Below are 14,623 nucleotides of genomic sequence, written 5' to 3'. Positions count from 1 at the left end.
AACATCCCCACACTTTTATATTTTTCCTGGAAGCCAATTTAGGGAACGGATTTTTTTAGATGAAAACATTTTGAGATTTTATGATTATTGTTGAAATATTATTATTTTAAATTTTTTTCACTGAAAATTTAATTTTCCGTGTAATTTCAAGGAAAATAATTTAAGAGTGTATTTGATTCCCTTAAACTATTAAACAAGCATAGAATGATTTGGGAAAATTTTAAAATATGCTAATTGTAGCGATTCAATACAAAATAAGCAATGACTTTTAAAAGGTGACTAAAACATCAATTTTTCAATGATTTAAAAAAAATGTAAATACGCTTTAAAATACACCAAAAACCAATTTAAGATATACAGAACAGTCCTAAATATCAGCCAAAAATATAAAAAAATTTGATTTGCCACGAAACAAAAATTACAAAAATGCTCAAACTATACCCCGTCTAAAGGCGGGATTGGGTATTAGAGGGTTAAATATTTGCACCAAAATCTTACAAAAACCAGAGAGATGACAAAAACTTTTTTTCTTGTTTCTAATCCGATGAAAAGCGAATGAATTTATGCAGAGTGAATGTGGTTATTTCACCATACATTTTGGATGGCACATAAAATTAAGTCTTAGGGATCATTCGTCAAGGTGGTAAATTACTAATGGAATATAAGGCTTGAACATTATTTAGCGCCATTAAAAAAATCTCATAATGGGTTTCATATTTATTTACACAGCGTGCGTTTCGTAAATTAAGATTTCCTTGCTAGTAATACGCAAGTAGTAACGATGTTCCTGAGAACATACTCAATACATAATTTTATGTTACAAGAATGAAAAACATCTTTAGAAACATCAAAGATGTTTTATAAGCCGCCATTTTTTGCGCTTTTTCGGTGATATAGGTGTACGAAAATACGTTTTCTGCATTTGGAATAAAACATTGATATTTGTTTGAAACATGTATTATATACATTATTGTAACAAGTTGTGTTGCTTGGGAAGGTTCGCGGCTGCGCTGATTTAGATTGAGTTTAAATAACGGCGAAAGTAACATGAGAGAGTTCTCTTCATCGACTCTCTCTTCTTCAAATTAAAATGACAAGATGCCAAATTTTGACAGAAGCGTTCGCTCGGTTCGCTCAGCGAAGTTCGCTGGTCGACCGTTAAATTTATGTCGTTTTTCTTTTTCAACCTGGTTTGGAACTGGATTGGTGGAAAATGTGTAAACAACGTCAAACAAACTTTAGTACAAGCGAAACTGAAGTCGGGTTGGGGTTGAAATTGTGATCTCATCCAGTTCCAACCCAGGTTGGAACTGGATCAAAAAGAAAAACGGCATTAGGGGACACTTTTGAAACACCACTGTCACGTCGGTTCGTCGGTGCCTATATTTCCTTGTATATTTCCAATTCTATTAAAAATTTGGACGACCTTCTGCATGTTAGTTGTCTAAACCATTAACTACTAGGCGTCCTTTCAATATACCGAGATTTTAAAGACAAGCTCGGTAGAATTCCTAGAAGAAGCCTAAAGCTCATAATAAATTAAACCAGTGCACCGGATCATCTAATTTTAAGCTGAGGTTCTGGTGTAATATAAAACTTGAATGTTTGTCACTCACTGGAGCGTGCAGTGTTTTGTGAATAGAATGTCGTGCCTATTTATTGCGGAAATGGCTGAATTTAAAAACTTTAACGATGGTACACCAATAAAGTTATCCGTTATAAACACAATAGCCAGGTTTATGCAATTTTCTATTTTTAATCACTTAGCTAATTTACAGCTCTATTGTCTACTAGGGCACTACATGAGTGATTACAATTGACTGCAGCACTCACACTTTCTACAGCGCCTAGATGTTGTCTATTCTACTACAGTGCGAGAAATAAGTATAAAGACAGAGCCGTTTTCCATACAAAATAATCATGTTTAGGGATCAACATCTCTTTTTCTAGCGATTCGATTGTTATGGAATTTTGTCTGCAACCTTAAAATAACTAGAATTTTGGCTAGAAATATAAATCATCATCCATGAGAACGTTTATATCGACTTTTCAGATTCAAATAAATATAAAGACACATTTTTATATGGAAATAAGTGTCTTTATATTTATTTGAATCTGAAAAGTCGATATAAACGTATTCATGGATGATGATTTATATTTCTAGCCAAAATTCTAGTTATTTTAAGGTTGCAGACAAAATTCCATAACAATCGAATCGCTAGAAAAAGAGATTTTGATCCCTAAACATGATTATTTTGTATGGACAACGGCTCTGTCTTTATACTTATTTCTCGCACTGTATATCGTATTGGTTGCCTTCATGCTGATTATTCACTTTTCTTCTCTACATGGTGGAATGCTGAGCACGAGGATGAAGATCGATGACTGTTGTTCCTTTCCAGTCCAATTCAGGGTCCATTATGAGTTGTAGTTCGCCGATGCCCAGGTATTCGGATCCCCCAGCACGGAGGAAGTTAGGCGTTCGACACTGTTAGGCATTTGTTAGTTATGTTGCTCATCGAAAAATTTTCGAGAGCATGAATCATAACCCCGAATTTATGTTGAATGTTCGATTTTTTTCGCGCGTCATTGACAGTTGAGCAAATGGCAGTGGAAAAAAACTTTGTTAGTTGCGGCAGCTTAAAAATCGCGTTCGTCGGTCGAGAAAATGAGAAAAATTTGCGCGTCTCAATTAGTTTAAACTCGTAGGAACCATTTCAGTCGTTCCGTCGTCCAACCCGTCAGTTCCTCGTCGCTGCTGCTGGCCAATAAGTTCGGTTCGTTCTCTTCGCACTGTCGCCGGAACCAGTCATCACCAAAACAGTGTCCAATTCCGTTAAGTTTGGCCTCATCGTGTCGGTGAGTCACTTTAATTTTAAATCAATTTCAATTCAGTTTTAATTTAATGTAGATTTAATTACAATTTAATTTTAATTTAATTTTAATTAAATTTAATTTAATTACAATTTAATTTTAATTTAATTTAAATTAAATTTAATTTATTTTAATTTAATTCTAATTTAATTTTAATTTAATTTTAATTTAATTTTAATTTAATTTTAATTTAATTTTAATTTAATTTTAATTTAATTTTAATTTAATTTTAATTTAATTTTAATTTAATTTTAATTTAATTTTAATTTAATTTTAATTTAATTTTAATTTAATTTTAATTTAATTTTAATTTAATTTTAATTTAATTTTAATTTAATTTTAATTTAATTTTAATTTAATTTTAATTTAATTTTAATTTAATTTTAATTTAATTTTAATTTAATTTTAATTTAATTTTAATTTAATTTTAATTTAATTTTAATTTAATTTTAATTTAATTTTAATTTAATTTTAATTTAATTTTAATTTAATTTTAATTTAATTTTAATTTAATTTTAATTTAATTTTAATTTAATTTTAATTTAATTTTAATTTAATTTTAATTTAATTTTAATTTAATTTTAATTTAATTTTAATTTAATTTTAATTTAATTTTAATTTAATTTTAATTTAATTTTAATTTAATTTTAATTTAATTTTAATTTAATTTTAATTTAATTTTAATTTAATTTTAATTTAATTTTAATTTAATTTTAATTTAATTTTAATTTAATTTTAATTTAATTTTAATTTAATTTTAATTTAATTTTAATTTAATTTTAATTTAATTTTAATTTAATTTTAATTTAATTTTAATTTAATTTTAATTTAATTTTAATTTAATTTTAATTTAATTTTAATTTAATTTTAATTTAATTTTAATTTAATTTTAATTTAATTTTAATTTAATTTTAATTTAATTTTAATTTAATTTTAATTTAATTTTAATTTAATTTTAATTTAATTTTAATTTAATTTTAATTTAATTTTAATTTAATTTTAATTTAATTTTAATTTAATTTTAATTTAATTTTAATTTAATTTTAATTTAATTTTAATTTAATTTTAATTTAATTTTAATTTAATTTTAATTTAATTTTAATTTAATTTTAATTTAATTTTAATTTAATTTTAATTTAATTTTAATTTAATTTTAATTTAATTTTAATTTAATTTTAATTTAATTTTAATTTAATTTTAATTTAATTTTAATTTAATTTTAATTTAATTTTAATTTAATTTTAATTTAATTTTAATTTAATTTTAATTTAATTTTAATTTAATTTTAATTTAATTTTAATTTAATTTTAATTTAATTTTAATTTAATTTTAATTTAATTTTAATTTAATTTTAATTTAATTTTAATTTAATTTTAATTTTAATTTAATTTTAATTTAATTTTAATTTAATTTTAATTTAATTTTAATTTAATTTTAATTTAATTTTAATTTAATTTTAATTTAATTTTAATTTAATTTTAATTTAATTTTATTTGTTTGAAATTAAAGTTTAAAAACAAATAAAAATAAAAATAAAAATTGAAATTAAAAAAATTAAAATTGAAATTAAAATTAAAATTAAAACTAAAATTAAAATTAAAATTAAAATTAAAATTAAAATTAAAATTAAAATTAAAATTAAAATTAAAATTAAAATTAAAATTAAAATTAAAATTAAAATTAAAATTAAAATTAAAATTAAAATTAAAATTAAAATTAAAATTAAAATTAAAATTAAAATTAAAATTAAAATTAAAATTAAAATTAAAATTAAAATTAAAATTAAAATTAAAATTAAAATTAAAATTAAAATTAAAATTAAAATTAAAATTAAAATTAAAATTAAAATTAAAATTAAAATTAAAATTAAAATTAAAAATTTAATTCAATTTAAATTTAAATTAAAATAAATTTAAATTGAAATAAAATTAAAAATTTAAATTAAAATAGGCTCCGATTTTTTTTATTAAATATGTTTCGTCCAACTTTCATTCGAGGCAGAAGTGCTGTTGTAGTAGTGAACGCCGATAAAAGTTCACTACTACAATCACACTTCTTGCTCGGATGACAACTGGAATGAAAACAAGCAGCATAAAATCTATGCCTAACATTCATCTAACAGCCCATACTAAAACATGTCTAACGTTAGTCTAATGTTAGACTAACAAACATGTTTCGAATTTGCAACATGTCTAACAAAAGTGTGTCATATCTGTCTAATTTTAGACTAACATTAGGCAAAAGTGAGACAAAAAGTTAGCCTAACATGCTGGCCAGTTAGTCTCACATTAGGCTAATGTTAGGCTAACCCTCCGTACTGGGCCGTTTGAGCCTTGGGCTCAAAAAAGGGTCTGCGCCAGCCGCTCTTTGGGAGAAGAGCAGCTGACGAATAATTGCAAGTGTCGGGACTGGGAATCAAACCCATGACCATCTGTTCGCGCCCAAGCCCGTCATCTTTCTGAGGAAAGACCGTCCCCGTCCAACCCCTGACCATTTCCCTTGGGGCAACCAGGCGCCCCAACACCATCCACATATGAAGCGAACTCATGTGACCCCACGGTGTATTTCGGATAATTGATGAAAACAAATCGATCATTGCAATTACGGTTCTAACGCAAAAATTATTTTATATTTCAGACGATATGTTATCGACTGTTGGTTGGTGTACCGTTGGTATCGAATCAATCATTAGGGGGATTCACTAAACAGCGTAAACCGATTGAACCTGATTAAACTGATTAAACGTCCCGATCGCCAAGGCGAACTTTGATTTTTTCATACGCAATTTCATAAAACATTTCAATAAACAGATAGGCATGGTTTACGCAGTTATTTAATCGGTTTAGTGAGTACCCTTATTATGTTTCTGGCCAGTCTAATATCACAAGCTATGAGGCGTTTTTACAATGCATGCTCTTACCTGTTGTCACACAAAGTAGGATTCATTCCTACGGATGGCTTTCGCTAGAACTTGACTGCCAAAGTCGGACGGAAACGACGGTGAAAACTTTGCCCCGGTGAGCCTGACAAATATACCTTTACGAAGTTAAAGGGTTTGCTGTTGGGAGGTGATTAAATCTTTTCAACATGGAAACGGTTGAATTATTTATTCACAAGCACCGAATTTGGGAGTGACAAGGTGTATGATTTATTATTGATTCGTAGTCCTCTATCTCCCCGTATCACGCAATTTCGAATATCGTGCTAATTGACTTGTCAACAAACACTGGTCATGAGAATTCATTGCGCATTCTAGGCCTAATCACCTCTATCTCTTCTCGGAATTCAAGGAGGAGTCATTCCACTCTGATGTCATAGTTTTACTTTTATGACGAACATAAAGTTTTATTGGCATGGCTTCCTTTTTTTTCTGTGATTGTGTCTACATACTGGAAAACGACATGCTTTTTTTTAGTAAGGTATCTCTACCTACTGTTATACAAGCAGTTTTACAATTATCAACTGAGAGATTTTTTTAGCTAAGTTCCCATTCGATTGGGACAACTATTCACTTCTAATCAGATTTCATTACACATATAAAATAATGTGTAATATAATGCGTTACAGCTTGACATTTGTAATTACATGGGTATGGTGTGTGACAGGAAAAGTGAACGCTTGCAAATTCATAATCAAATATTACTGAATTTATTCGATCATAAAACATCTATTATAACCAAGGGGCTGTTCATAAACCACGTAGACAAAATTTTGACTATCCTCGTAGGCTTATGTCCATACAAAAACGAAAAATTCTATGGAGCGTAGTGCTCCCCAAACGGTTCACCATAATGTTTTCCTCCAATGCCAGCAAGTTCAGCATAACGTCCGTCACCACCATAATCATTTATGAATGAACTACACCAGGCTTAAACATAAATAGTTGTTATCTTCTACCGCACCCCTAACAATGGTGAGCAAACCCCGGAAGCTCATCCGTTGAACCCTGTACCCAAGCTGGGCGTAACCTTATCATGTCTCTTCAGGTCCGCGTCTAATGAGGTCAACCCAAAAGCGACCTCGAAATGCCGTGGAATGCCGCCGAACCGTTTCCACAAATTGTATTACATACACTGGTGATGATCGTTTGTGACTAACGACCTGGCGCGGCATGGTGTGGGGTTGGAGGGTGTGGCCCCACAGCCGCCTGGTGCTCTGGTGTGAAGGCTTTACTCAAATAAAAGCCCCACGGGCAAGGGGCGCAGACTGGTTTGCCCTTTGTCCTATCAATTTGAAGCTTGGCGCTTGGAGGGTGCTGGGGGAGGGGACCGATAATTCCGATTCAGCAGGATCACCATGCCTACAGTTTACTCCTGGGTAAACAACGGCCCACCAACCAGCAGCTGTCGGAGTTGCAACAAAGAACTCACTGCGGTTGGTCGCGTCGCGTTCCAAGTGGGGGCTTAGATCCAGATGGGTTGAAAGTTCGTTCGGTTGGGCGCGTGTGCTTGGTCCGTTGATTACTTCTGGTTGTTTCTTCGGTGGAAGTCGTTATCGTTACACGATGCAAGTTGGATCGCGTGTGAAAGCTGTGCTGTACGGTCGTCGTCATCGTCGTTAACGGGACTACTTAGACAAGGGAAGCATCCTAATCACCAACGTTGCTGTTGCTGCAATTCCGGCGAGCGTCCTTTGTGAAGGCAAGACAATATAGTGACGGAGGCGACGACGGGTAATCAATAAGCAAATGTGCAGCGATTTTTTTTTTCGCGCTGTGAAATAATTTCTCGGTGAAATGGTGTGGGTGTACCGTAGAGAGTCGTAATTTAGCGCAGTGGAAAATTCCAATAATTTTCATCGTTTGAGGCCTAGATGAATAACCATGCGTCTCCATTATATTGTGTTATACTTTTTCTGGTATTTGAGATGCAATACGGGAAATCGGGCACTAACCATGTGATCGTCAGGATTTCGTCCGTTGATTGTATTTTGATAAAGGTTTTTTTTATAACAATTTTAACGCGTGCGCTGTTGTAAAAAGTACAACACTACCAAAAAACCTCGCTTTTTGTGTACAGCGCGAGCGCGGTGCAGTTTCGGTTGTTTGATGGCGCGCGTCCTGGAAAGTTAAGGAATCTCGGGGATTTGGCAAGAAAATGTTTTATTTTTCAAATAGGATTCATTGCAATATACATTTGATATATTCTATCTAGATTCCCAAACTTTTTGGGTGCGCGACCCCCTTTAGCCAGTAAACGTGCTTTCGGCGACCTACCATAGGGAATTTCTAAATTGTTGTCTGTTACAGTAAATTATTCAACTGTCCCTCGTGACCCCCTGGATGAAGGCTGGCGACCCCCCTGGGGGGTCGCGACCCACAGTTTGGGAAACCATATCTATCTGATCAGGGCCGGATTTACAAATGTGGGGGCCCGGGGCCACAGCGTTGTGGGGGCCCTGTATAAAGAAGATAAATTTTGCCCATATAACATGGAAAAAAAAACTTTAAAATATTAATCTTTCTTGCAAATATGTTAGTTAATGTAGTTGTGGAAGATTGTGAATCTATGACAATAAGCAGAACTAGGAAAAATGTCAACTTTCGATGAATTATTTATAACAGACCTAAAATTCTAGCGTGAAAGTAATGATAATCATGTAAAGTAAACAATTCTTTTCAAGAGTACATTCGTCGCATTGGATCCCTGGTTTAGTCGAAATTCTAGCCAGCGTTCATAGAGAAACTATAAGAATTTATAGCTGAAATGTTCAAGAAATTTATTGTCAAATTTGTAGCGTTATCAATGGTGTCGATTTTGTGAAATCTAAAGAAAATTTATATTGGATTTCTGCTGCTATCTCTGGAGAACTTGCTGGTCGATCACCATAAATAAGGAACACTTAATAAAAACTTGTTCTAACGCGACTGTTAGGCTTTGGCGTCCTTTCAAAAGAATTTTCCACATTACTCTGGTATCACAGAGAATATTCTTATTGAAAATGCTAAAGGAATTTTGGAAGAAGTTTATAAAGTTCCTGAAGGAATTTTTCACTCCATTTTCAATAAAATTTTCTATTAAATTTATTAAAAATTTTAAGCTGGTAACCTATACAAGTTTTTAACCATTTTCTCTACAAATTTCTACTGAAATTTTCTCAATCCATTTCGTTTGGAGTTCGCCATGGATTCATCCTCATTTCAGTGAGCAAATCTCTCTACTCAAAACGTTTGGACTGAAACTCTTCACAATATTCTGCCTTAAATTTATGCTAGATTTCCTCTAAAAAGTGATTCAACAGATTTGGTGTTCTCCGATTTAAGTAAGTCGTAAGCTGTCTAAGTAAAATCATACACAAGAGTTCCAAAAACAATTCTAATTTCGAAAAAAAAAATCCTTTGATTCTTTCAAGAACTTTGTAGAATATTCTTCAAAATGTTTTTAAAAACAGTAGACAGAAAAAAAAACAAATTTAGCAGGAACTTTATTACTCTGTAACTGTAATTTAAAGAGGTTTGGAATTCCTCTAGTATTTAGTTGAAATTTTTTTTCAGGATATCCGGTGATTTTTCTTAAGCAAATATACAACAAAAATAAATGTTAATATATTTTGGAGGCAAAATTTATATTTTATAAATAGATGGACAAATATTTGCAGTCTTACTCAAAAGAATCACAACATATCACATACATCTTGCCAGTAGACAGTAATTCGAAGTTCTCATGACAAAAATCATATCAAGAGATATTTCTTGCACTACTTTTTTTTTCTTGCTTTACATTCTTTTTCGTGAAGTTGAATTTTGTGGGGGCCCCTAAAATGTGTGCCCCCTCCTAAATCCGGCACTGTATCTGATCCATGAAAAAGCGGAAATCGTCAAACCGCTTTTAAGTATCATCTTTTTGCTACCTTCAAAATTTATGATACAGTTATCTAGTTTCATGAAACCTTGGACAACAACACTGGAATTGGAGGTTTCCAAGATTGGGCCAATTAGGTCTCCAATCAGCCTAGTGGTTAAGACTGGATCGCCAATCCGGAGATGGCGGGTTGGATTCCCGTTCCGGTCGGGAAAATTTTCTCGACTCGCTGGGCATCATTGTACTTGCCATACAATGTACTAATTCATATTCGTGCAATGGCAGGCAAAGAAAGCCCTTCAATTAATAGCTGTGGAAGTGCTCTTAGAACACTAAGTTGAAGAGAGGCAGGCCAAATTCCAATGCGAACGTAGAGCCATAAAAAATAAGAAGAAGATTGCTGGCCGGTCGAACATCATATTTCATTTTAAATCGTTTACAACCTTTTAAGAAGTATGGCAAGGAATTTCCTTATGTTGAAAACATCGTTCCAACCCGAGTAGGTGGAAAAATCTGATGATTAGCATATTTAGTTATGATTGATTGAATTACTGAAGAGCAAAAACTGATATTGGTTTGATTGATATAAGAGGTAAAAGAACTGAAATAATAGCAAAATCTAATATGGTGAACTAATCAAAGATATTACAAGATCAAAATAATAGCAGACAAGATTTGTCACTTTTTTTCTAGAAAAAATAAAATAAAAAAATGTCAGCATCCAGCATCGCACCTACAACCTTAGGATTCACAGGCGGCGATACTTACCACGCAACTGTGGCTCACTGTTGTAAATAACATGGGAATAAGAGCATAGAGCTTGCTGACGTTTATTCACCTATCTCTTTCAAACATGAAGGCGGAATAGGATTTGTTGTCATCAGGAAAGGTTTGCCGATGAAAACAAATCCTATCCCGCCTGCATGCTTGAAAGAGAGAGGTGAATAAACGTCAGCAAGCTCTATGCGGTTCTTCGTTTCCACATCTCAGAAAAGGTCACATGGTATTTCACTAACATTGTGCCATTTCTATGGGTGTATGTGTTCCATTTCGTTCAGAAGAGCTAAACTTGTTCTTATGTAGAAATTTTCAGCTATTTCGACAAGAACAAAAACTGATACCATATCACTTTGAGTTATTCGTGCGATATTCATTAGATTTTTGAATAACTCATCAAAACCACATCGAGCTATGACAGCAAAAAGTGTTCGATTTGAGATATAATTTAGATGTTCTCGTCTACCCGGGCTCTGGAGGACTGCTGGAGAACACTCAAAGCAGCCATTACCAAGGCAGCCGTGAGCACTGTCATCTATCGTTCACGTTGAACGGAGTGAACGGTACGATTGGTTCGACGAGAACCAGAAATACACAGCGTAGGCTGTAATGCTGCAGTATAGAACTCGACAGAATGTGGAGGGATACAAACAGAAGCGGAGACAGCCGACACGCTTCTTCTGGGAGAAAAAAGCGCCGCCTGGAGGAAGCGGAAATACACGTAAGGTCCACACGCTCAGAAAACCGTTCTGATAAACGTGAACAAACAAACGCAAATATGAGAACAAGCAAATATACACCGTGAACTGGAACTAGTTCCAGCTGTCAATATGGGCGTTCTAGAAAACATGAAATCTAGTTCACGGTGTACATTTCTTATTGTTGTTATGGTTGCTATGCACAGTTCCCGTTTGTTCATGTTGCCGTGACTGAGCGTGCACGAATATCGGAACGCATTTTTTTGCGTGCACCAGAATTTCAGCGCATCACGCTAAGGCTTCGTGTCGCAAACCGAAATCCGCAGGGATAAGGATGGAATCCTCCTGGAAAAGTGAAAGCAGTACTTCAAAGAGCATCTGATTGGCGAAAAGAATGTAAGCATTAAGGCAACGGGAGAAATGGATAACAAACTCCCACGCTGAAAGAAGTTAAGGATGCCATCCAACAACTCAAAAACAACAAGGTAGCTTGTAAGGTAAGGAAGGATGAGCAGCATAATTTATCAAGAAAAGTTGGCCACCTGCCTGCACGGGTTAGTATACATGATCTGTGAAACCGAACAGCTACCGGAGGAGTGGAAGGAAGGGATAATCTGTCCCATCCACAAGAAAAACGACAAGTTAATGTGTGAAAACTTTGGGGCTGTTCATTAATTACATAAGGGTTTATGGGGGGAGGGGGGGTTTGAGAAATCTTACGCGTCATACAAAAAATTTTGGGATTTCATACAAAAATCTTACAAGGGGGGGAGGGGGTGTCAGAAAATCGCTAAAATTCCCTTACGTAATTAATGGACAGCCCCTTTCGAGTGATCACCATTTTGAATGCCACAAAGTTCTATCCCAGATCATCTTCCGTCGTCTATCACGTAAAGTAAATGAGTTCGTGGGAAGTAAAGGGTGAGTCGTTATTTATTGTGCCACCCTACCTTCAACTGATTCGGAAATTTTCTACAGTTAATGAAATGAAACCAAATTTTTGCAGTAGTTTAGTATATGTATGTACTTCAACTTTTTGGTATAGGTTCAAATTTAATATGCGTTTTAGTAAAATTCAAGACATTTTCGATTAACGCCCTCCATGTGGACATGTTCAGGCTCCACTTGAAACAAATAATTAAAGCTCTATGGTTTGTTCATGCGCTTCGTGCCTGGTTTTCACCCAGCTTTAAACTTATGTTTCACTGACAACCGTTCCTGAAACCTATTGACGAACATTAAGATGATCCGATAATGTATAATCATTAATTGTTCCAAGGCGCGATACCATGATTTTTGATTTTAGCATGTGATTGTACAACATCTGTTTTAGAACTGTTAACTAAATTTATTCTATATCGACCGGAATCTCACTGATAACTGCTCAATTCATTATATGTTAACAATAGACTATAAGGAGAAACTGTGCAAAATTTAGTTGATTTTGGTGAAGTAGGAAAAAAATTACGTTAGTTTGAAAATGGCACAATAATTATCGACTCACCCTTTACCAATCCGTTTTCATCGGCAGCCGGTCGACAACGGACCAAATCTTCACCGTATGGCAAATCCACCAGAAATGCCGTGAATATCACGTCCCTACGCACCACCTGTTCATAGACTTCAAGGCGGCATACTACAGTATCCCAATATCCTAAAAGTGGCTAAAGCTGGACGAATCCACTTATCCGCGAGCGATAATGGCGGTGGCGGGCACAAATAACCGATTCAAATTTTGACGTTTCTTGGGGATCGGAATCGGTTGGCGCCACCAAACGGTGGGTGAAGGGGTGAGGAAGAGAATGAAATTGTTTTGACTTTCCCCCAAGAAACGTCAAAATCCGAACCGGTTGGATATGCCCGCCACCGCCATTACCGCTCGCGGATAAGTGGATACGGTGGGCGGGGCATGTGGCAAGAATGCCAGACAAAAACCCTGCAAAGTTGGTGATTGCTAATCGTCCGGTTCATACAAGAAGGCGTGGATCGCAGAGGGCACGATATCCCTTTCGGGACGGACCATAAAATACTGATTATCTCAATTTTTCACTTATAAACTAAACACTCTCTGGAATAATACTTTGTTTACTTTGGCTACTACATTCACCTACCCAGTCAACCAGTGATCGTATAAGATGTTGCATAAGATGATAAAGTGGAGGCGATATGCGTACATTTTACATGTGCCTAAATGGAGGCATGCACGCATATGGCCTCCACTTTATCATCTTATGCAACATCTTATACGATTACTGGTTGTCTGGGTATGCTCTTTTTAGGGGTCCTCAAGGCGGTCGCTGTTCTATAAGAAACTGCTCGAAATTGCCTACTTTTAGGCGTTTTATGGTATAGAAAATTGATTGTAATTATTAAATCACTACAAAGTGTTAGTTTGTCGAAATTTATACGTAAAATTTTAACTCAAGGAACACGAGGTCAGCTAGACAGCGTCTTCAAATCATAGAAGTGAATAAGAAGAAGTGAAAAAGAACAGGAAATTCTTGTTGAAATCTAATTCATGATTTCTATAATATGGAGTAATATTAATCACCCAAGTATACAATGTTCTTCGAAATGCTTGTACGAGCTGATATCGTGTTCCTTGAGTTGAAATTATACGTCTAAATTCTTACAAACTAACACTTTGTAGTGATTTAATCATTAAAATCAATCTTATACCACAAAACTCCTAACAAAAATTGCCTATTTCCGATGGAACTTCGACCGCCTTGGGGACGAACCAGCACGATTGTGCTGGTATCATTTTGACCACCCAAAAATCTTGTGCTTTTGAAAACAGTACTACTTTTTCCTCGCCGTTTTGCAGAACTACTCTTTTTCTATCGATTTTTATCTCTGCATACCTGGATTAAACAAATATTTATGAAAATACGACAGATAAAACTTTTTCAACTTCTAGGGTGATTGTTTACTTTTTGTTTAACTTATCCCTTTCGTGACGGAGCGCAAAAAATTGACATCTCCATACAAATAGCTCAACTTTGGCTCTCCAGAACTCTAAGAATTCCCAACAAATCAACAATTATTTTACCTCATTTGAAAAAACTACTCTTTATCCTTCGATTTCTAGCTTTGACTACATAGACAAATCGTTAATAAAAATTTTGCGACAGACAAAACTTTTTCATGTTTTACGGTTTTTGTCCACTTTTTGTTTACCCTGTGGTGGCAAATCACACAGGCAACGTAAACAAAAGTGCAATGGCGTGCAATGGCGCAGTCTTGTGCCACGAACGATTGCCAGTTACATTGAACCTCCGCATATCGTTCCAATCCATGCTTTTCTTCGCTTTAGCTCTCTTTGTGCTCGCATTTCTTGCTGCTTTTTGCATGAGATCTTGTTTTAGGCACTTGCCATACAGTGTAGTTCTTATCAAGGCTCTCAAAGAATTCATCCTTCAAATCATCTAGCTTATCGTTTGTTGGTGCATATATGCTGCTATTGGGATATAG

The 14,623-nt window shown here is 33.8% G+C and overlaps 1 protein-coding gene across 1 annotated transcript in view; it reads left to right on the top strand.

The window, feature by feature from the left end:
• The first annotated feature begins 7,249 nt into the window (after positions 1–7,249).
• LOC109418565 (uncharacterized) overlaps positions 7,250–14,623 on the top strand; it is a 354,422-nt gene continuing 347,048 nt past the window's right edge. Inside the window, exon 1 of the mRNA XM_019692773.3 lies at positions 7,250–7,546. The gene's annotated coding sequence lies outside the window, so the exon portion shown is untranslated. The remainder of the gene's footprint in view (positions 7,547–14,623) is intronic.

Source organism: Aedes albopictus, chromosome 3 (assembly GCF_035046485.1).
Source record: "Aedes albopictus strain Foshan chromosome 3, AalbF5, whole genome shotgun sequence".
Taxonomy (NCBI): Eukaryota; Metazoa; Arthropoda; class Insecta; order Diptera; family Culicidae; genus Aedes; species Aedes albopictus.
This window is presented reverse-complemented; position numbering and strand designations above follow the sequence as displayed.